At 36.3% G+C, this 23,069-nt stretch overlaps 1 protein-coding gene across 1 annotated transcript in view; it reads right to left on the reverse strand.

The window, feature by feature from the left end:
• Positions 1-23,069, reverse strand: part of SORBS2 (sorbin and SH3 domain containing 2) — a 137,346-nt gene that overhangs the window by 75,891 nt on the left and 38,386 nt on the right.

Raw genomic sequence — 23,069 nt, forward strand, 5'->3', positions numbered from 1 at the left:
TTCCAAAGTTAAAGATGAGCTGGTGCTTCCATTATAAGCTACTCTATTTGTAAGCGTTTAGTATCTCTCTGGTAAACATTTGGTCTGGGATAAAAATGTAGTGATTGATTTTTGGTCCTGAAACTATAAACTAAAGAAGACCAGTTTAAGAACATGTTTAAAGTCTGCTGATAAGTCTTATTCACTCTTCTGCATGAGCAAAGATACAAAGCATAGGCCTCGTCAGATTTTTTTGAAGCAATCAAAGTTATTAGATCTTTCCTCAAATGTTTCCGAGAAGAAGATGTGTCTGTTTTCATCCAGTGATTTAACATTTCTCTACAGACAACACTAACTTTCTTAATGCTGCTCACTGCATTGCTTTGCAGGATATGATTTGGCATCCATAGAAACCCATTTCAGATGACCCACTGGAGTCAACAGATAGGAAATGAAGTTGTTATATATTTGGTTTCCAAGCTCAGCAATGTGCTTTTTAAATGTAGCAATGTGCATGAAAATAATGTATGCAGAAGCTGTATCACTTATTTAGGCATCTCGATTCCATACAGTACTTACAAACTAACAAGAACAGAAAAAAACAATGAGAAAACCCACAACTGCAGAAAAAAGAGGACACCCTACATTAACAGGGCACTTCAACCTACTGGTGTAAGTCACAGCACCAACCGGAACAGTATTTTCCATCTCCTGACAGTTTATGTTTCAAATTTATCTGATGTTCAGGAACTTTAATAACTTCTTTTCTCAGCCTCTTTAAGGTACTGCAGTAGCATAAAAGGATGACAAAGAGAAATGCAGAACTGGTTTTAAAGAATATCCCATTCTTATCACAGATAAGAACCACAGAGACTGCTGTGCAGTCATCAGTCTCAACTGTGTTTTACATACATGCTGCCCACTATAATTTACTTCAGTAAATTATAGAGAAACACTGAAGGACAAAAAAGTATGAGTTGAAAACAATTATTCTCCCTGTGTGCTGTCCCCATCAAGTTCAGGGTAAAGCAAATGGAAAATCATAGTTTTTAACAGCTTTGCTAAGTAAAAGCATACAAAATGTAAAAGACTCAATGATGTTGGAACAGGGACCCTTTTTTTAATGGAAGATTTGAGATAGCTAATATTTAATAAAATTTAACAGTGACAAAAAATCAAAATAGAATTTGAGCTCAGCTCAACAGGTGGACTGAATTACCTGTACCTCTGAACTGACAATAAAATTACCATATTCTCTTGTATTCGTAATGAAGCCAGATTCTACACTGCTGGTAAGCAATTCTTCATGCTAAAGCATGTGAAGAAACTATCTGAACTCTGCTGCTATCATCCAAAGTTAGTTTTTGACAGAGCATGTATGACAAATAAATAATAATAAAAAAAATTAAAAACCAACCTTAATACTTAATACTTAAATACTATGGAAACAGTTATCTGGCAATGAATGAAGTTTAAATCACATTCTATTCTGCAGCTATCAGAAAATGGTCTGAAAAATTCTAGAAGAGCTTTAAAAATTAAGGCAAATAATCTCTTTTTTTTCTTTTTTTGGATAAATAATCTTTGACTGGCACTTTGGATTTACATAACAGCAGCCGAATATTTTTAAAGCCCCAATTTCTTACAACATTTTTGGGCTGCTAGAAGAGATACCATTTTCAAGCCTTCTTTTAGCCTGGAACTGAATCACTGATGGTACTGCAAACAAGCAGCGAAATGCAACATGATATTTATTTTCAGACCCAACAAGTACAGAAATCTTGGAAGACTGTGATGCCAAAGTGATTTTTAGCAGGTGGCTTCGATATATTTACAGTGAGGATTGCTTAACTCTTACTGAAGTTCTAAAACACTACACTCAGTTTTAGCACTTAACCTTTGTCCTCTTAAGACTTTTTCTATCCTGATTACACTGGATGACTGACTCACAGTGAAGGATTCCAATACAAATCATTCACATTTCCACATTAATCTAATTTTTCCTATAGAAAAAAAACCCACAACCTTGTATACCCAAAAAGTATGCATGCAAAGAAGGTTATATAAATTGAACTGACACAAACAGCAGGCTTTGCAGTTTAACAAACTGCCATTGCTCACTTAAAATTATTTGGAATTTTCTGTTAGTAGAGAGCAAAAGGAGTGTCCAAATACTTAATGGTACTGCAGTAAGATTCAAATGAATGCAGAGAAATTAACAGCCAGATGTACAAAGGCAATGGACTTAAAAATAAAAATTTGCCTGAAAGACCATTAAGATTCTTACTTCAAGAAATTGGTGGAGGAGGGGAAGCAAAGGGATTTGTTTTGCATTACTGTTCCTACTTTGCCTCCTGAAAATTGCTTGGGGTACGTGGGCTTGCAGAAAGCTTTAATCTGAGTGATGTAATGAATATTCCTCTGGAAGTATCAGACAGTCTTCATTACCAAAAGGAGTCTCACAATTAACTAAGGTATTCAGCTCTTGGATGCTAAAACAGAAGAAATGCTCATAAATATAGTGCAGACACAAAGTTCTACTGGAACATATCAATTTACAAAATCAACAACTGTTGATTTAGCCACCAAGGTCAGGTAGGTCTTCTACCAAATTCATACCTAATCTTAGATGATAAGATAAAGGAACACCAAGTTAGCCAAAGTGGCAAGGGGAAATTTTCCACTGAGAAAAGTTGTGCATATTCCACCCATGGAGGTATTCAAGTTTGAAAGGGGCACTGGGCAGCCTGATCCAGTATTGTACTTAGTATTTGGCAACCATGCCTGCAGCAGGTGGATTGACGCTAGATGATCTTGGAGGTCCCTTCCAGCCCAAGCCATTCTATGACAGTGTTAATGCACAGAAATGGGTTAACATGAATACAGTTAACTTGAATACAGCTGCAGTTTCCACTGCTTTAGTTTCACTAAAGACATAAGATACACTGCTGTATTATTTCTTGATAACACCACAAAGATTATTTCAGCTCAGCAATACTTGGCACTGTGAAAGGTTACTAAGAACATTTGTGGGAATATCACTGACACCAGCTCTGTTCTCCCCAAGAAACCTTGCAGCTAGTTGTGTTTGCTTCTGTTCCTGATAAGTTATGAAGTGCGGGGTGCTGCGAGGAGCCATTCTGTCACACCCCTTCTGTTCCACATTTCTGTGCAGCTATAAAAAGAGTTAGTGAGAAGTCAAGAAAAGTTTCTCCACCTTCAAGAGCACAAGATACATCTCTACTGTTTGAGGCTCAATTCCATTATTGATAACATGTTAGGGCACTTACAGGTGCAACTGTATCATCCACCCAAGCATCAGCTAACCAAATGTGAGCATAGGCTTTCTGAATCAAAGTCTAAATGAACAGTAACATGCTATTATCTGCTTCCACCTCATCCAAAGAATTAAGATAATCTTTGTTAGTACCCATAATCTGTAACTAGGTAAAGACAGACAACATTAAAATTCAGAATATCCTTTGATAACAAAAAGGAGAAGATATTCTTTTGGAAATATGTAGAAACTCTGAAAAATGTCATTACAACTAAATTCTTAGCTTAATGATTTGTAAATTCTTAAATGCCACTTGTAAGTATCAGCTCAAACTCATCCAGCTTGTAGGTATCTTTCATGATCTGTCTCTGGCTCTGTGGCCTGGAGTGCACACAACTTTGAAATCCAGGTTTGTTATCTGTGTAGATAACCAGCAAGCAAACTCCAAGAAATGAGTTGTTTTCTTTCTTACACAGTTTTTGAAAGACTGGTGAAGAGCAAGGTGGTAATTTGCCTTGGTTGGTATATTTTGAATCAAAGCATTCAGACTATTGCTATTTCATTTCCAAAAGAAACTGGTAATGTCCAAATAAACTGTGTCTCAAAAAACTGCTGATGAATTCTACTTAATAGTCTGAAGGAGGCTCAAAGAGAAAATATTATCATACACACAATTTCCCTTTCCCAAAAGCAGCAGATCTGAGTTATATTTCAGTTTCTTGATTCAGAGTACTATGGTAAATTGTTAGTTTGATTGGCTAGAATCAACTAAACAACTTCCTCTAGTTTGCTAGGAATTAGGGATAAAATTAGGGATAAAACTTGTAGACATTCCAACTATGCACAGTATCAGTAAAAGTAAATTGAGTACGTATTTAACTTTCAATGTAAGCCCAGTTCCCCTGTAGTAAAACCCCCACAAACTACTCAAAGCACTGAGGAGATTTCATCTTGAAAACCACAAGCAGTTCTAGTTCCCATGATCAAGTGCTCAATGAGATCACATACAGGAGAATTCATCTCAGGAGTGTATGGCTAACCATTCTTTATAAACACATCAAGGGAGGGAGTGGACATAACTAGAGGAAACAGAGGAACAATGTTGGCACAAGTACTGCTATGAACTATTTGTCTTAAATGTAAGTTGAAAATCAGAAGGTGGTTTCTACTCACAGAAGCCATTAAGGTCGGAAACATTTATTACAACTGCTGTGGTCAAAATCAAGAGCCTGAATTTGGCAAATGTATGAAGAAAAAATGACTGTCTGAAGGAAAGAGAATAAATTTGATAGCACATCACTTTCCAGGCATTTCACTGTTTTTCCAATGTAATTTTTCCTCTGAGAATGCTACAAATGCAAGACAAGGAAGAAGTGGTACGGTGGTGTTCTTCTCCCATGTTTCTTCATAAAACAGGAAGAAAATCAAGTAAATATTTGATGACAGAGAAAAAGTAATGAAACTATAGAGAAAAATTACGTTTCTAATCTGAAAGTTCCTTACAGCAATTGTTGCTGTTGGGGGGAGTTGCATTTTAAGTTGGTATCAAGTTAGAGGTAATTAGAATATAAACTTGCACATTTTTTATTACATTTTTCTAACAATACACAAGCTTTCTAGATCACTTTTTGGAAATATGGAGAGTTTTGACAAAAGAGGGTCTGATTAGGACATGTTAATCATTCCACCATGATCAAGTAGCTTATTTTACTAAATACACTACTTAACATACATACTCAAAATTCCATTAACTCAATTTTTTATTTCCCAGAAGATCCAAAAAAATAAAAATAAAAAAAAAGGGCTGTAAACAACTAGTTCTCCATCTTTCTCAACACACAAATTCCAAGAATCATTAGAACTATGTTCCTATTTAAAATTTATCATGTGATAGTTAAATGAGGATTAATTAGCCTTCAGGAACTAACAAACACATGACAAAAATTTGCAGAATCTTGAAAAGGAATGATGAAAGTAAAACTTGGTAATTACAGGTCACTTGAATGATTAAAGTATCATTAATCAAAATTTCCATGTTTATTCAGCATGATACACAATGCAATTCTACATGCACAAATCCCCACTTAAATATCATTCCTACCAAAATTTTTTTCATGAGTCAATACCCCTCCCATTAGAATCAGAGAAACTAGTGTTCATTCATGAGAGCAAAAATCCTTTCCTATTTTTTCCTTTTTAAATTTAGAAAAATGCTTCCCTGAAATAGATGTATTTTACATCTATTTAGCAGAGTTAGACCAATTTATGGAGTGCTGTAAGATTCTGTAATGTATTCTTAACAATTATGCTGCAGCAACAGAATTTAATTCCAGACTTCTAAACATGCTCGTAAAAACAAAAACAAAAAAAACCCCTAAATCTATATAAATGATGATGTTAATTAAAATGAGATTCACTGTAATATTTTCATCCTTCTTATTTACAAAGATACATAAGTTCAATGGGATCACATAGGCACATAGTTTATCCCTAAGTACATAAAATTTTCAGACAATTTTGTCAAAGTTTGGCAGACAGCCAAAGGCCTAAACAAATTCGACAGTTTACTGTTCGCAATTCTCACAAAGAATACAGATGTTATTGAATCCAAATGGGTGATCTATCCTAGATCATGCCAGGAAGAAAAATTACAAGCTGTATATGGATAATTGCACATACCTTATGACCTTTGCTACAAATCAAGCAAGGAAAAGTCAGATAATGTTCAAAATCAGAAATCAGATAATGTTCAAAAATGATGAAGGAGGAGACCATGCTGATGTGAACTGAAGAGCCATAAAATGTGAAATGATAATCAGAATACTTTAGTTACAAAGCAAAACTAAAGCAGATTTTTTCACTGTTGATCTGAAAAGACACCAGATTTCTCCAGTTCTGTTGCTCAGTGAACTACTGGTAGCCTTTCAATCTGCATACTGACATCAGGCTAATTGCAGAAAGATCAAGCAACAGTTAAGTGGCAATGAGTTTAAACACAAACAAATAAGACTCATCCAGAGTCACAGCTGCCTTTTGGGACAGTAATTCCTTTCAGCTTCTGTTAATGTTCACACTAAATGACTCAGCATTAAATGCTTCAAAGTAACTCAAATGCTGTAAACTTTGATCTTCCCTATGTGCTATAACAAGTGTCTTATATCCGGCTGTTTGTCTCACTAACTCTTACCATGTTTGGCTATATCTAAAGAATCTTAGCACTCCTTTTCATAACTGTGTTCCCATCAGAGACTTAACTGGTTCCACAAAAGGTACTTAGTAGCAGCAAGACTCACAAAACACAAACTTGCATACGACACATAAAGAATAGATCAGCTCAGCAACCTTTTGTTTGCATGTTTTCCTGATACAATATTTTGCACTTTTCCGGGATACACAACCACCATTTTTCATTTCAAATAGCTTCACCCTCCTTCTCCGTAAAATACATGTAAAACAACACACCTTCTATTGTTTAAGCATCATCATTGTTGGACAGTTGAGGGAAGTGATCATATGCTGGTGTGACCTCACCTTGAGCTCTGTGAGCAATTTGCGTGCCATGATACAGGAAGGACATAAATCAGAGAGCATCCAAAGGAGGACTGTGAAGATTGTGAAGGGGCTACAGGGCAAGATGTATGAGGAGCAGCTGAGGTTCCTTGGTTTGCTCAGCTCAAAGAGGAGACTGAGGGGAGGCCTCATGGCAACCTACAGCTTCTCACAGGGATTGGAGGGGCAGCGCTGAGCTCTGCTCTCTGTGGCAATGACAGGGCCTGAGAGAAATGCATGGAACTGTGTCAGGGAGGGGCAGGTTGGATGTTAGGGAAAGGTTCTTCATCAGACAGTGGTGGCCATGAAACAGGTTGCCCAGGGCAGTGGTCACAGCATTAAGCTGCTGGAATTCAATAAGTATTTGGGAAATGCTCTCAGACATAGAATTTGGTCCTGCGAGGAACCAGGAATTGGACTTCAGTGATCATTGTGGGTCCCCTCCAGTTTGTGAGTCTGTGATTCTGCGGTTTACAACACCATTACACGTGCTGTACTTGGACTGTTTTAATACCTAATGAAGTCCAACATGCTTCAATAAAACAAAAAGCTGCAATTTTTTCCTAGGATAAATAATCAGGGAAAGAACTACCAATAGTTATAATTAGTAGTACAGTTAAACTCACATTATTATTAGAACTGCTAATACTAGCTACCTGTATCTGCTAACTGAATTTCAGAAGTTAGAGATTCGGTTCATATTTAAAGATTGATTGCTTATCTTTCTCTTTCCCTCTCAATTTTTAACTGTCCACCAGCACACTTAAGGTCTCTGCTATTCAACTCATACTCTGCTGATCCTGGAGCAAGCCAGAAATAGCACAACATTAAGACTCACAGCTTTAGAGAAGAGAGCATACAAAATGCTCAATCTTTAAAGAAACAAGGAATGAAAATAAATATTTTTAATTGAGAAAAAAACTACAGTATTTGACAGAAACAGACAAGAAAGAGTACAAGGAAGCACAAAAGGAACCAGACAGATGCTGTGTGATACCTGAGGAGCTGACAAGACTGAAACATGAGTGTGAATCTGCAAAGTAACTTGAAATACATTTAAGAACATAAAGAAATTATATAGTTTGCCTTCTCCACATGCCTTTCATGTAATTGTACCATAAATTCCTATTAGATTGCCAATCCAATTTATTCAAATATATTAGTGGGAAATTTCTACTACTGAATCAGTTGTCTGGCAATTTTAATTCCAGAAGTAGACTACTGTGGCATTCTAGAGGAATTCAGGGGTAACAGCAGGTTTAGACCACAAAGCAGGAGTCACTGAGGTAACCTGTAAAACCTGAGTACGTTGGAAAAAAATACAAATCAGGCTTTGAAAGGGAAATGGAATCTGCCCATACAGTGGTATAACAGCCCTTTGACTGATGGTTATCAAAAGCTATTGCTGAAAACCACTCATGGGAAAAGGTCCCGTCATCTCAGAACTGTCCAGCGACCCACTAAACAAAAAGACCAAGAAAACAAAGGATGTTTATGTTACCATTTAAGGTTTCATGTAATGGCTGAATTATTAAATTTACAGTCATTCTCAAATAGACATGATTTCACATACCAATTAAATCTACTTGTATACCTAAGAAGAAAAATCAGTAGTGGACATGTTTATTTTTATTTTTATAAATTCCCATCATTTTCCTATCAATTTAACTTTTCAGTGACATTTCAAGGACAGTACTGAACCATTTTGTCAAGCAGTCTCACATGGTCCAAGGCACCTTTAGGGCAGGTGCCATATGGCATCGCAGGCTATCTTCTACAATAGAGCACTAACATTTGGTTTCTATACCTGGTTCTGCTATTGACTTTCAAAATATCATCTTACCCTTATGAGCTTAGCTTTCTCTTCCCCTTGTTTGTAACTTCTGTTTGTAAGGGACTGACTCCACAGACATACCAGGATGAGATCCTAGTCTCTGCTAAGATGCAGCCTTTCCTCAATGGGTAGATGTACCAATCAACGTTGATTTCCTCTAATTTTTTTTTTTTTTAAAGGTTTCCTAAATGTTCAATCAAACTCAAAGGAAAAGTCTAAATTTTCATTAACAATACCTGCCCATCCCTTTGCTCACTGGGCACATAGTAGCTGCTAAGAGCAACCACTTGCTAAGAGAAGGCCTTAAAAAATTGGTAATAAAATCAATGCAAAAATTCTACAACCACAAAACTGTTCCGACATTATTGAAATAAAACTGTAGTTTAAAATACTTTGAAAATACTATTTCCCAAGATTATTACTGTTATGGTTTTTCAGATGAGAGTTTATCTAAGCATAGCTATACAGTATATGGTTTTTACCATACAAATTGTTATCCAGAAAGCCAAAAAATTGTTACCTATTCTACTTTATAGATATTATATTTACTTCCTACAAGTAACATTCATTTCTGTAAGAGCTGAATTTACATTTATCAAGCTTAACTTTATTAATTAAAAAATTGATTTTCCTTCTCAGTTCTCCCCAAGAAAAATACTAAATACTTGGTAAAATACTAAATTATTTGGTTAAATATTCTGATATTAATAATGCTATTTCAGTACCTATTGCTCAGTTCATGTTTTTATATATACCTTATTTGAATGTACTACTCTGATATTTGATTTTCCAGTGTGGGGATAAAACATTATCATATGACATTCACTCTTGCTATTCTTACAGATCTTAAATGAGAAAAAACTGCTATTGACATGCACAAAGTCAATAGCTCAGGAACTGTGTGGGCAAGGACACAAATTAGAACTTATATTCCGTCTCATTCACCTCTGCTATCACACACACTGGTCAGCAAATGAGAGAAGGACTGTAGGGCTCTACAACAGAGTACTTTCATTCCTTCCTATTACTGTATCCCATGAGAAGATTCAGCTTGTGCTTTGGATGAGGGGACAGCTTTGCAGAAAAAATACGACATGAAACCATTGAAGTAATTGCATCCATATAGAAGGTAGCTTTAATTCCAGCATCTCCTACTCTGAGCTTTTATAACAGCAACATAAGTGTTTCTCATGCAATCATTTAGATTTTTCTTCCTAAAAGATGGAAAAGGTGGCCCTGCATAGACACCTGACTCACTTTTCTATTAACACTAATTGCTAATGAAGTTAAGCAACTGCAGTAAGCTTTCAGCTTAAATTCTCAGTCCCAGATTCCTTTCTAGACAGTCCTACCTTTGTCTGTTGGACTTGCTTAAATGCCAGTGTTCCTGTAACTGCCCTCCAAACACAACTCCCCCTTCCCCTGCCACAGGCTATTTGTCACAGTCCAGTGCTCTTATTCCCTCAGTTTTCAAGCCAAGCAGCCTTTTCCCCTTCAAAACTAGTCTATAGGAGGTCTGAAAGAATAGCAAACACTGTCACCTTAGTTTCAAGCTAGATCTAGTGTTCTCTGTAACAGCAATTACGTGAATTACACTCAGAAGCATTCGATACTCAAGTTTAATTTTCTGTTCATGTGCAGTAAGGACGGATCTCCAGATATTCTGACTTTGCTAAATCTCTACTCAGCATCAACAAGCAGATTTTTCAAGCACACACAGTTTTTGAAAAAGGTAGAAGTCACATTCCTAATGAAGCTAGGTTAAAGTTTACATCTGTGTTCCAGTTGCTGAGACCCTAACCTTGCTAAAATATAGGTCATCAGAATTCTTAAAGTGAACAAAATAATTACACTAGTACCACAGCTTCTACCTGTTGCCAGACAACTCAAACCAGGACATCAATAATCAGTGTCATCAATCTATGCCAATCGGTTTATAGAGTTTAATAATGCAGTTTCAGACAAATTGAATAATTTCAAGTCTTAAGACAAGGTTTCTTTCAGCAGTATCATGACAATGTAGCTTATTTTGCTTTCTAAACAAACTAGTGAAACTCTGCCAGGGGTACATCCCTAGGAGTACTGAAGCTAACAGGAATCTTCCACTGACTCTTAGTGGGTTTAGTACTAGCCTTCAGTGTAATGTGAATTCAAGGTTATCGAATGTACCTGCAGTAGAAGCAGTTACTCTAATCCTGCCACAAGTGCTATTCAGGGCTTCATTGTTCTGCATTGTAAGCGTCACTCAACTAATTCGTGGAGTGCTAGCACATGAGATAGTATCTGTTACAGGAAAACTCATAGATCAGTTACATGCTTGCTACAATACCAGCTATTCAACCTAATCGAGTGTAGTGTGAATAACAAAGAGGATAGATAATGTAAGGGAACATCACAGAGTATTTTCCTTTATGAACTACTCTTTGGTTTACTTAATTATTAAAATTAAATCCACAAATTAATCTGTTGTATGTAACTTTTTCATACTATTTTTACTAGCTTTTTTTTTTTTTTAATTGGCAAAAATAAGTGCCATTCCTGTAACAGATGTTCTCAGTTCCCACACACTTAATTATAGTTTTATAATACAATCACCTACCCTACAGTGCATTGTAATGTGCTGTTGCAAAAGCCTCTGGTACTTGCTCATTACATTCTGCTGCTACACAGAGCACCACTGATTTGAGCTGTACGCCAACTCACATCCATGTCACAAGGAGGTAGGCTTCAACTTTAACAGGTACTTTACATGAGCCGACACAAACAGCCATAATGGCACACTTTGTTTAAAAATGTTCAGATAAAGAAATTATCATTATGGTAAATCACATTACACAATTTTTATTAATACACCAGTCTACAACTTAGAGCAATTTTTCCACTGAATTGCTATTTCAAATAGATTGAAAAATGGAAATTTAACTGGAAACAAATCAAAATTTCAGCAAATTAGGCTCAGAAAAATGAATAAGTTTACTTTGTATTTTTCCAGGTTAAAAATGATTACAAGTCATGCATGAATTTTAGCTGTTTTTAATCAATTTTGTTGTCTAAAATAAGCCACAATTCTTCATGTGAAAAAAAAAACACAACAAAACAAACCCCAAACAAACCCAACAAAATAGTAGCATGAATTTCAGAGATGCATAGCACAAACAAACAGTAACAGAATTATAACTGCCAACTGCACAACACATCTGTAGGTTGGGCCCATAACTCTTTCAGTTATTTTCACTCCATAATGTATGAAAAACAGTTTTTTCAAACTTTTGTAGTCTGACACCTTCTTTCAGCTCACCTATGAGGATACTCATGTGCATTTTGACAACAAGGCATACTGAGTGCTCTAGTAGCTCCAGCTCACTGAGATGCTCCCCAGTACTCCAATGCCACGGTGCTCAAGCTGAAGCAAAGCCCAGCAATCCTCATGGCACAGTGGCTTTACAGCTACTGGTGTCAGACTATCTGCAGGAGTAATGCAGAGACCTGTAGAGATGTGAGTGAGATGATCCTGGGAGTGGTAAATGCAAAAATGTACTTTAAATTCAAGTGTACTTTAAATACAAGACATTATATTCCAGTGAAAAGAAGATGACTAGAATAGAGAAAACATGAGGAAAAATACAGTGGCAAGGAAAGTTTTTTGTAATATATTGGAAAAATATCTCAACAGTGGTCCCAAATGGAATATAAATTGTTGAGTGTCTTTTAAAAACCTATTGGGCTATGTCTATGAAAATACAGTAGCTGTAGATCTCATCAATAAGCTGTACATCTACTTTTTATGATTTTGTGTTTAGTAGCAACATTATTTAGAATCTGTTATTTCTCAATCATTCAATTCTATAAATGCATTTTTGAACTTTACTTGCACCTACAAATATGTAAGTATTCACATGAAGCAGTCAGACAGATCTGTACAGCTATTGCACAGCAGATGGACAGAGAAGTAAGCTCTTGATCTTAGGTGAAATACAACTGCAGAACAGATCTCCTCACATAGCTTCAGTGAAAGGATCATGCCTAGAGAATGTACAGATTGCCCTTGAAAAGACAGCAGAGAATCTGAAGAACTCACAGTTCTCTCCTTTATAAATCAGTGAAGGCAACAACAGCCAAGACTATCAAGAACATAAAATAACTCAAAGGAGGCATTCTTAAGAATAACAGATTTGTAAAATGCTCTTATGATAAGGTCAGAGAATTTACTGTATATCCTGAACTTGCAGAAAGCAAATCAGTCACAATTAATCCATAAAAAATTTAAGGTGCAAAATGAAGTTTTACATGAATTGTTTTAGTGAAAAACAGTCTTTGTGTTAACAAATACTTCCTCTTCCTTATCTTAGGATTTAATTAGTGCCAGCTCAAGTTGTTTTGATTTATTTACCATTCTCACAATAACAAAGTCTGCAATTTTCAAATGCTGTGTTAAAGATGCAGTCGTAGATATGGATAAGTCCTTTGTGGATATCTAATGCAAGCTATAAGCTTGGATCTGTGTTCTAATGCTGGATTGCTCCATACTGACTTCAACTGAGTGACATCAACATGAACAAGAAGAAGAATGCAAGATAAGGATTTATCATTACTTCAGCAATGAATTATTAACCAGGGCTGTGACATCAAAAAATCACTGAATTTGTTATAAATGAACCAGCAAACGCTTCTGAAATTTGAGCCAGAACTACAGCTTTAAAAGAATGGGTATCTTCTCCTATCCTTGGCATTCTAATTTTATACTGAGCACCCTCCTGTCACTCACAATCTCAGTGCTGGCTGACAAATATAGAGTAAGCAGCAAAAAAGACAAAAATATGTACCTTGATCATATCCTCCATCATAATTCAGTGGCTGTAGAAGTAAAGCAGCTATTACTTACCCTGTTTCTAATGATTATTAGGAAAATCTCTCCTAAATATGTGTACTTGGACAAAAGCTGGCCAGTCATGTATAACAAATTTTCATTTCCAAAGCATAGAGAACTAAGCGCTGCATGCCAAATTCCTCTGAGGAAAAACTCTGCACATAGTGTAGGTACATAACACCAAAGACCTCTATTTTCTGCTAAAAATGAAATAGTGCTTAAACTTGATGTCCTCAGAATTTTTGCAAAAAATCAACCTCATTTAGGTGGTACTCAATCAATACTTAAATGAGTTGAGTGAAAAGGGAGTCCTTAGTATTAACAAAAAGCCTATTAGTATTAACAAAAAGCCTATTAGTATTAACAAAAAGCCTATTTGAATATTAGTAATAAGAAAGTCTTACAAATGAACTATTTTCTTTAAGCTTCCCATAATTTTGTCTGTTTGTCCACTAACTTCCACTCTCAGAAGCAGTGAAGAATGCAAATACTTCTTGCTATTTCCTCAGTTGTTATAAGCCATTGCAGTTCAACTGAGGTCAGCGGTGCCCTTATACACATTATTTTAGGATCCAACCTCTTATGCACATCCTAAAATGTTTCAGATGAAAAAGCCTTGTGTGTACACAGAAATGGCATGTTACAGAACTTCTCTCACCACTTATGACACCAAACATAGCATGGGTTTTCTCATTCTCTAATTTAAGTGTTAAGAGTCTATGCAAATACGAACTCCTTCTATATAAGTGATCTATGAATACCCACCAGACTGCATGACCACAGTTTATGTAAACCACAATTTGTAATAGCCTGTCTATATTAAATGGAAGACAGTATATGTTGTTATATTGCCATATAGTAAACAGAAGATGGCAGAACAACGAAAGTTCTAACTGTGCCTACAGAAAGCAGATGCAGGATGTGTCTGAACACCGCATTTGCCTGTGGAAGCACTGAAACAGATGCAGGCTGTTTGGTGGCTCTAAAATAATTTTTGGATTTTGCCATTTTTGGTTTGTAAAAAAATAAATTTTTAAAGGACTTCACACATTTTTTAAACTAGCTCAATCTTCTCTCATTACAGAAGTACTATTTCCATAATGGCAAATGTGTGTAACAACTTCCTGACTTTGCTGCATGAACACAGCCTGTTTCAAAGATGACACATTTTTGTTTGTGCTATCTCAAAACAATGTGATATATCCCTCCTTTTTCCCCACCATAGAATTTAGCAATTAAGGAATTATAAAAGAGTAAATGAATTAATTTTGAACTGAATGCAGTGAGTGCAGTTGTAAAAGTAGGCACTTAAAACATGCAAGACTCCTGCATTTCTCTTCTCAGTAAACTTCTGAGCTCTGAAAATTGGATTATAGCCACTTGTTTTAAGAACTTCACCTCTAACTTTTAATACAGAAATTCACTCTTTTTAAGACCTACATAATATCAGAATAACTAGAAATCTGTTTCTCATGTAGAGGATTAGTAGAGGATAGTAAAGATACTGTTTTAGTGACATAACCAAGACCATATGCAATTAAACAGCACTTTTGTCAAGCTGTGTTCCAAGGCATGGGAAGATGAAAATTCCCGTCCCACTGATCTCAATTTCTTATCTGAGAAAACTTAAATACTACATGAGCTGATAAGATATTTAAGAACATTGTTTGTTGGGTTTTTTTCCCCCCAAAACTCTCACATCTTTTATGAAGTTAGAGGACGCTAAGAAACATGAAACAAAGTCACTTAAAAGCAGTCCTACCTTTTCCTGCAAGAAGTCAAGCATCACAGGACTGAGTTTATAATACATCCCCATGGCAGCAAGGTTATCGAACCATTTGATTTGTTTGCCAAAACATTAGTGTAGGTGAATAAAAAGCCAAATTGTAGTGAACAGCCACCCTCAAACACCTCTTGGCTGACTGTTTAGCAACTATACTGTTTCACACAGTTTTGCTTGTATGACTCATATAGAGAGGACAGGCATTAACGCTGACAACTGAGCTGTTTTCAGACACTACTGTTCTCACTGTTCATGCAGCAGATTTCCTTGAAGTATGACAGCAGGAAACAAATATGGGTGTAGCTGGACAGGCACACATTGTTTTGAACTTCCACTGGATGCAGAGTTACCGTGTCGTGTAGAGGTCAGCACAGTCACAGAGTCTCTCTTGCTGAGAGGTGCTATCCCAACTGCTTATTTGGTTCATCCTTACAGCTCCTGTCACTGTTTTCAGGCAGACACGGAAAGTATTTAACACCAGAGACAGGTTGGCAGTAGCATTATGAGAGACATTGGCTCTGCTTTGGTTTTGAAGAAACTTTTAAATAGGTGTAAGAGGAGCCTTGAAAATTCTTCCCAGGGGATAAAAAGAGGTAATTCTGTAACATGAGCTAACTTTCAGTAGTCACAAGGGACAATGTGGTGAATCCACTAACAAAATCCTCTCAGTATTACTTTAGACTGCTAAGGCTTCTGCTAAGCAAATTATCCACAAAGGATCTCAGAGAAAATTAACCACATTGTTTTATGGTACATGGACTCCTTTATCAAAGTCAGAACAAGGAATTGCTGTGACCTTTGACAGAACCTGTCATTTTATCATATATATGAAACAAAATATTCTACAGAGGGGCAGGAGAAAATGCTTTCCAGAAATTGTACTGAACTTTCTGAAATTTTATATACTTTTTGATTCCAAAAGCCAGGTTACTACTCTTGTAAGTTTGGCTCTTTATTCAAAAATAAACATTCTTTGCAACTAAGTGCAACTGATTTTTTTTACTGGTCACAAGGCACCTTGGCAATTGTACCAAATGCAACTTAAATCTCACTGAGGCCATCAGACGGGGAAATAGCTGCAGAAGGAAAGAGGATTCCACCAAACACTGAAGGAATTGATCTCATAAAGTTCTCTACACCAGAGATGAACAGCTCCATGCAGCACACAGACCGTGCAACTCCGCAGAACAGGATCTGGGAGTTGTGGACTTCAAGCAGCACACCTCAACAACAGTAAAGGCAAACTGCAGAGGGCTGTGTTAATTAGCAAGAGCATCACCAGCAGGTCAAGAGAAGTGATCACTTTGCTCACATCATTGAAATATGCTACTGTTGTTGAGTGTTTCACCTTTCTTTCAAGGCATGGAGTCCAACCAATCTGAGATTATTAATTTTGCAAAGTTAAACTCATTGAACTACATAAGTAAAATACCTTTACTACTGTTACTTCAATTTTAGATGCTCATCAAGTATATCTGTATCTCTGCTTTGAGCATACAGGTCAGCTTCAATTACAGTTCAAAAAGTCTTTCATCAGATAAGTAATTTATCAAATAGGTAAAGAATGCACTTTTCACTATGAAGAAATTATTCAATAACCAGTCATGTTTCTCATACTGTGTAACAAAAGGCACATCACCCATCTAGACATTGAGATCCCCCCTTCATTTGTGTTGTGGCATAGCACATTTACCTTAACAACCTCAAAATTTTAAGACAATAGAAGGTGGAGCAGAAGTGGCATTACATATTATTTGGATACCCAGATGGAGCAAGACACCTGGCATATCTGATGACTGTGAAGAGAGATACTGATTTGACAGAAATATCAATGTGCACAATGCTAAACAAACAAACCCTCAAACAAGCAGGTTGATTGGCAAGCAGGGAAATGTAAGAGAATAATTTGATTGGAGAATGAAAAAACTGAAAACAAAGTGAATGTTAAGTAGAAGGAATACAGAGGACATAAAAATGGAGAAAAGGAGTAAAAGTACAATGAAGTTCCAGACTACACATTTGTTTTTAGCAAGATCACTTCATTACCTTTTAATCCTACCATATTTATTCTCCTAGGAAAGTCAGACAATTCTGATTCTATGATCTTATAGCTTTTAACTATCTGTACCTCCTTTCTGATATATCTTACTTGCTTTTCCCACTCCAGTTTAATCAATTTGCACATTTGCAATTTTCAGTGATAGACCATACATGGCTTCGTATTTATAGCAACAGTTTTTATCTTCACACATAGAAATACTTTAAGAAACCCTTTGTTTTTACCAGCCATTAGTGAACTTAATTGATGCCTTCTGAGTGGTCTTTTAAAATCATTCTGTTTAGGGAGATTACAATCAAATGTACTAATAAAGGTGACAGGTTGGGCTGCAGCATATTTTAAGAACGTAGGCAGAATGCATGTAAGAGTTAGGAAATACAGGAAGTCTGTCCTTCTGAACATAAGTTCCAGAGCTCCTGGTTTTAATAGCATTAGTTCACACAGCTAGGGAAAACACTGCACTGTTAAAAACACTGTAATTGTTTGTTTGTTTCTTAATTAATAGATAGCAAAGACTGCACAAGAGGAGGAAGGAACATTAAATGATCTTTACGATCTCACCAAGAAAACAGCAGTCAGAAAAAACAAGCTTGGGAACACAAATGGATTTTAGACATCCCATTGAGTGCATCCAAAACTACTGCATTGCATATAATCAGGTGACTGAAAGTGAATGTTATAGAGATAAGGGAGAATTGCATTTTCTGTAGCATAGCTTTAGAATACAACTGTCAAGCTTCATTTACAAGAAGCTGTACCAGCATCTGTTTATAGTATACTGACACAAAATCTTAGCATGTGCAAGCTCATTTTTGGCACAAACTTAAGTCAACTGTAAGGTGGTGATTTTTTACAGCTGTTTTTGAAGCAGCAAACAGAAGTTCCTAGAGTGATGTCATGAAAATCGTGATTGAAAAGGGATCAAAATATATAAACCTACCTGGCCAACTGTCATAGGATTTTCAGCATTCCAAACTTTCTGACATAAAGGCCACACAGACATCAAATTAGAGCAACCTCAGGCAGATTTCTATCCTCCTCCATAGGGCACTTAAATACATTAGCCATGCTCACACATTGACTAATAGCTTTTGAGACTCATGTTCAACAGCTATAGTTAATTTATTAGCTGTCAAAACTACCACATCACATTAACAGCTCACAGCACAAATAACAATACAAAGGCAAATAGCCAGGACTATAGCAGCTGTTATAGCTAGGTTTTCACTGCATATTTTCATTGGAAACTTGTAATTAAAGGAGCTTGTTTCACTTTTGAAGTGACTATTTTTATTTTTTTCAATTTAAGTAGCAAAAAAATCTCAAGCAACACCACAAAACCCACTGACTCTCCAGCTCCCTTCCCCCATCAGCTGTCAGTGCAAGGATCAGGACCTCAATACCGCAACATTAAAAGGCAGCCCCTGAGGAACAGCACTATGACTGCACCTTGCCTTTCTAATATGGGCCAGAGAGGGGAGAACCATGCATCTTTGGTAGGCTCTACTGACAAAAACTATCTGGTTGAGAATTTGCACAATACTGTTATCATATGCTTTTTTTTTTTTTTTTTTTTTTTTTAAATATTCTTTGCTAAGGCCTTGAGAAGCAAGGCTAGTTTCCTTCCTACAATTCTGCTGCATATCCTTTGATAGCCATTACTGCTCCTCAGTCTGGAGGTATTTCCCCCATCAAATAGTCAAAGTCACTAATTCAATATGCATGTAGTCCACACTACAGAAAACAACTTGTGATGTAGGGCTGGCTTAGTCTCTCTTCCGCTTTACAGAATAACTACAAGCATCCTAAAGCAAGGACTTCATTCTAGCAACTTGAGTGGGACTAAATGCTTCAGAGCTCTCTAGGATTGACTACTAAGCAAACCTGATAGAATAATTTGTTTTTGTTAAGCAGTGGTATAGAATTATCTGAGTTGCTGTGTAATTTGCACTTTAAATGAACATAGTCTCAGAGAAAATGCTTCAGACTTCACATTATTCTTTCCAACTTCTCTTCTTTGTATTACCACATGCAGCCATCACTATCTACCTTCTCACAGTCATGTAAGGCTTTTAACTGTGAACATTCCCACCCTTTTGCCTAATCTCTCAGCCCTCCAGAACTGAAGTCTTTACACTCCTTCTTCACAATGCTTACAGAACAACAGATTATTTCAACACAGTCAAATTTCTCATAAGGAGCCTATATTCTCTATACAGAAGCCATCTCTCTAACTTCCCTGAAGTTATTATGCTAAATTCAGTATACTTCTCCTAGGTCCTATGTAAAGTCAACGGTAAAAGTACACAATTACCCAACTGGTTGCTCTTGAAGTGTAGACTTCTCTTGATTCAATGTTATTAAATCATGCTGTTGTTCCCAGTCACACTAAGGTAACTAATGATGACAACTTTTAAATCCATTTAACAACCTCTTTCACAATCACTGATGTTTTGCCTGTGTTTTTTTATTTATTATCTTCATAAAAGGAGCACACTTGCCCCACCTATGACAAAAATAGATATGTTTTCTGATGAAATCAACTTAAGGGACATATCATAGTGTATTGTGCTCACACTTCATGGCATTTTCACATAGTTGAGTCCAATAGAGTGCTGGCAGAGAGATTACCAGAAACCTATCTTGAGAAAAGCATTTTGATCTTCCTAGTACTGGTAACACACTACTAGAAAATGTAATTAGTAACTAGTCAGATAAGATCAGACAAGATGGCAATACAGAGTTCCAAATAAATTTCCAGTGTCTATGAGATATTCAGTTCTACCAAGATCATCAGAACACAGAAAAAAATCAAAATTATAAGCAAAGCAACCCTGTTCTGATGTTTTCACAACTTCATATTGTTTATGTGCTTAGTTATTCTACTCAGGAAAGAAAACTTTCTTCCTATTTTCAACCTTTATAGATCTAGGTCTCAGCATCTAATTAAAAACAAACAAAAAGAAAACAGCAAAAAAAATTGTCAGTAGGCTTTTTACAAAGACCCCATGCTATGCAATTATATTTTTAATGGAAAATTTTCATTACAGACCCCTTGTCCTTGGACTAGTCCTGTGAGTACTACAAGCACCTAATAATAACATGCGTGTCTAATTAAATCATCCCCAAACTGCAAATGTGCAAATCACTTTTTGTGTATAGACAATTGTTTCACGAGATTCATTAATCCCTTTCATTTAAATCTTTCCATCCTGTTTGTACTAAGAGGAAGTAAGTATTCAGATCATATTTGAGAAAGGTGTGTCAGAAAGTCCTAGCCCCATACAGTTTTCAAAGTGCAGATCACAAGGAAAAGAAGAGGGAGTGCATTTTGAGCTTTCACTTTCTCATAAAAAAAAACCAAGAAACTAACCAATGCAGGGCAAGGCCACAAGGCATACAGCAGAATTCTGCTGCTGACTTGCCCACAGTGAGTATGGTTGAGGCAGTGCAGCACCTATGCAGATCATGTCCATCAAAGGAGCCTCCTCCTTAACCTTAGTGCTATGACTAAATGCATCTTCACTGAAAATCCACCTTCCCCTAACTGGGCAGGTAGGCAAAGAGGGTACTTAAGAGCTGGATAATAGAAAAGAGCCTGAAAAGTTTTGTTTCCTTGGACAGATGAGGCTGCTGCACACCCTACAAGCCTTACCTGGAGGAAGCAAAGATCCCCAAACAACCTTTGATTTCCATGGGCTCACAAATTGTAGCTTTGAGGCTTTGTACCAATTCTGTGGTTCGGTGCTGTGTTACGCTACAGCATCACAGTAACACAGCAGTGCAACTGATACATTTGCTTAGGGGAGCACTGCCTGGAATTTAGGCACACTCCATCAGGAATCGCGCTGCCCCTCCGCTGACTGTTTGGCTGTTTGGCACAGCACATGCCATGTGTACGCACGAACAGGAGGCCAAGGGAGAGCCAAGTGGTAATTAGAACTGGCAGCAAAGGAACTGATTATTTATCAGTTCTAGCCAGATTAAAAAGACTTAAAGTGAAATAATAAAAAATTTTCCATATGGCACAAGTGTTCTAACATGAGACAATCTGCAAAGGGAAGATAAACTACTGCCTTCTGATATTTTCTATTAATAACTGAATTGAGGCATTTCCTGTCACGGCCCTTAATGCAGCATGTTGAGCAGACAGATGCAGTGCATACCATGAAACAATGAAGTTTTCAGATTCATCTACCTGAAGTTATAAGATAGTTTAACACTAGAACTGCAACAGACTTCCACTTATACCTTTCTAATTTAAAAACATCAGGACTCTAATTAAAATTCCTTAATATATGCTTATAAATTCTATGATTTTCTGTGGCATACAGGCATACGCTTTTCTGTACAAGGATGGGATTATTTCCAAGCTAAGTGTTATCATGAACTGTAGGAATCTGCTAGATTTAGGTCTAGAAAAACTTCTGTTCAACAGACTTATATATAAGGAAGCAGACATTTTTTCTTACAATTCGCTGAGTCCAGTTCATTTACCTTAAAAGAACTCTAAACATGTTTTTGGCAAACGTAGCAACTGGAAAAGCAGCTTTAACCCTGCATTTTTGTATTAGCGCAAGTTCAGGAATATTTTTATACTTTCTGCTTTGTCAAGCATTTTGTACACGCTTTTTCTTTTCTTTAATTCATTCCAAGAAGTTCTACTTCAAATATTTTTTCCTTATCTAGCCACAATATGTTGTTTCTTTTCTAAGAATAAACAGTAATTCAGTTTACAAAAATGTCAAACTCTTTGATGTGAACATATCTTTATATAGTAAAAGCATCCAAAGCCGCCTTGTCTGGTATGTAGTTATAAAGGGGCAGCCTTGTTAGGCAGGAACCTATAAAGTCCAATTTCCCTACGTGCCTGATCGGTTATACAGAAATTCCTAGTAGGAACCACAAGATTACTTATCCTTTGCTTCTCTTTTTATTTATTTTTAATTGTACTAAATGAGAACTCATATCTTTGACTCCCAATATACTTGCTTAGGCAAAAGAATCCTGATGATACCATATCAAACCTGCATTTTCAGCAGTCATCAGAGGATTCAGGCATTAGAGTATTAGAAGTTGTAGCATTTTATGAGATGGGGGAAGGATCTTGCAAAATTAGCTGTCAAGTTCAAAAAAAAAAGAATAACAATTCAAGGAGTTGATAGTTACCATTTGATACAGCATTCCTGATTGTGTCTGATGGTAAAGATTAAATTATGTTCATATTGAAACCTGTTTGCATCAATTGCAAACTGGTAGCAATTAATCTTAAAAAGCTTAATGCACCTCTGAATTCAGAAGAAGGTTACATATTTCCCCTCAGAGCAATAAAAATGTTATGACTTAAAAACTTAATCATTTCTTTTAATGCTATTGAGTATTTGGCTCATGCCATAGCCTAACAAATGGTTCAAAAAACCTAACAGCAGGTACACTGTAGACTATTTACATGTTCATAGGTATTCTCTGCTGACAATTACGATCGGATTTAGAACAAAGTATTTAAGCTACTCAAGGAAATAAAGGAAAATTGTACCAAATAGTATTGAGAGTCTTAGTAGTACATTTTTGTCTAAAGGCTCTTGTACACAATCCCCTTTGCTATTGGCTTGCACAGTTCTGCCCTACACACATTAAAGGTTCTGTTTATGGTAACCGGAAAAGACAACAGCAGATGTAGATGAAGTTACCTGGGTCTTTTGAAGAGCTGAAAAAAAAAAA

This window comes from Meleagris gallopavo, chromosome 4, assembly GCF_000146605.3.
Source record: "Meleagris gallopavo isolate NT-WF06-2002-E0010 breed Aviagen turkey brand Nicholas breeding stock chromosome 4, Turkey_5.1, whole genome shotgun sequence".
NCBI classification, from domain to species: domain Eukaryota; kingdom Metazoa; phylum Chordata; class Aves; order Galliformes; family Phasianidae; genus Meleagris; species Meleagris gallopavo.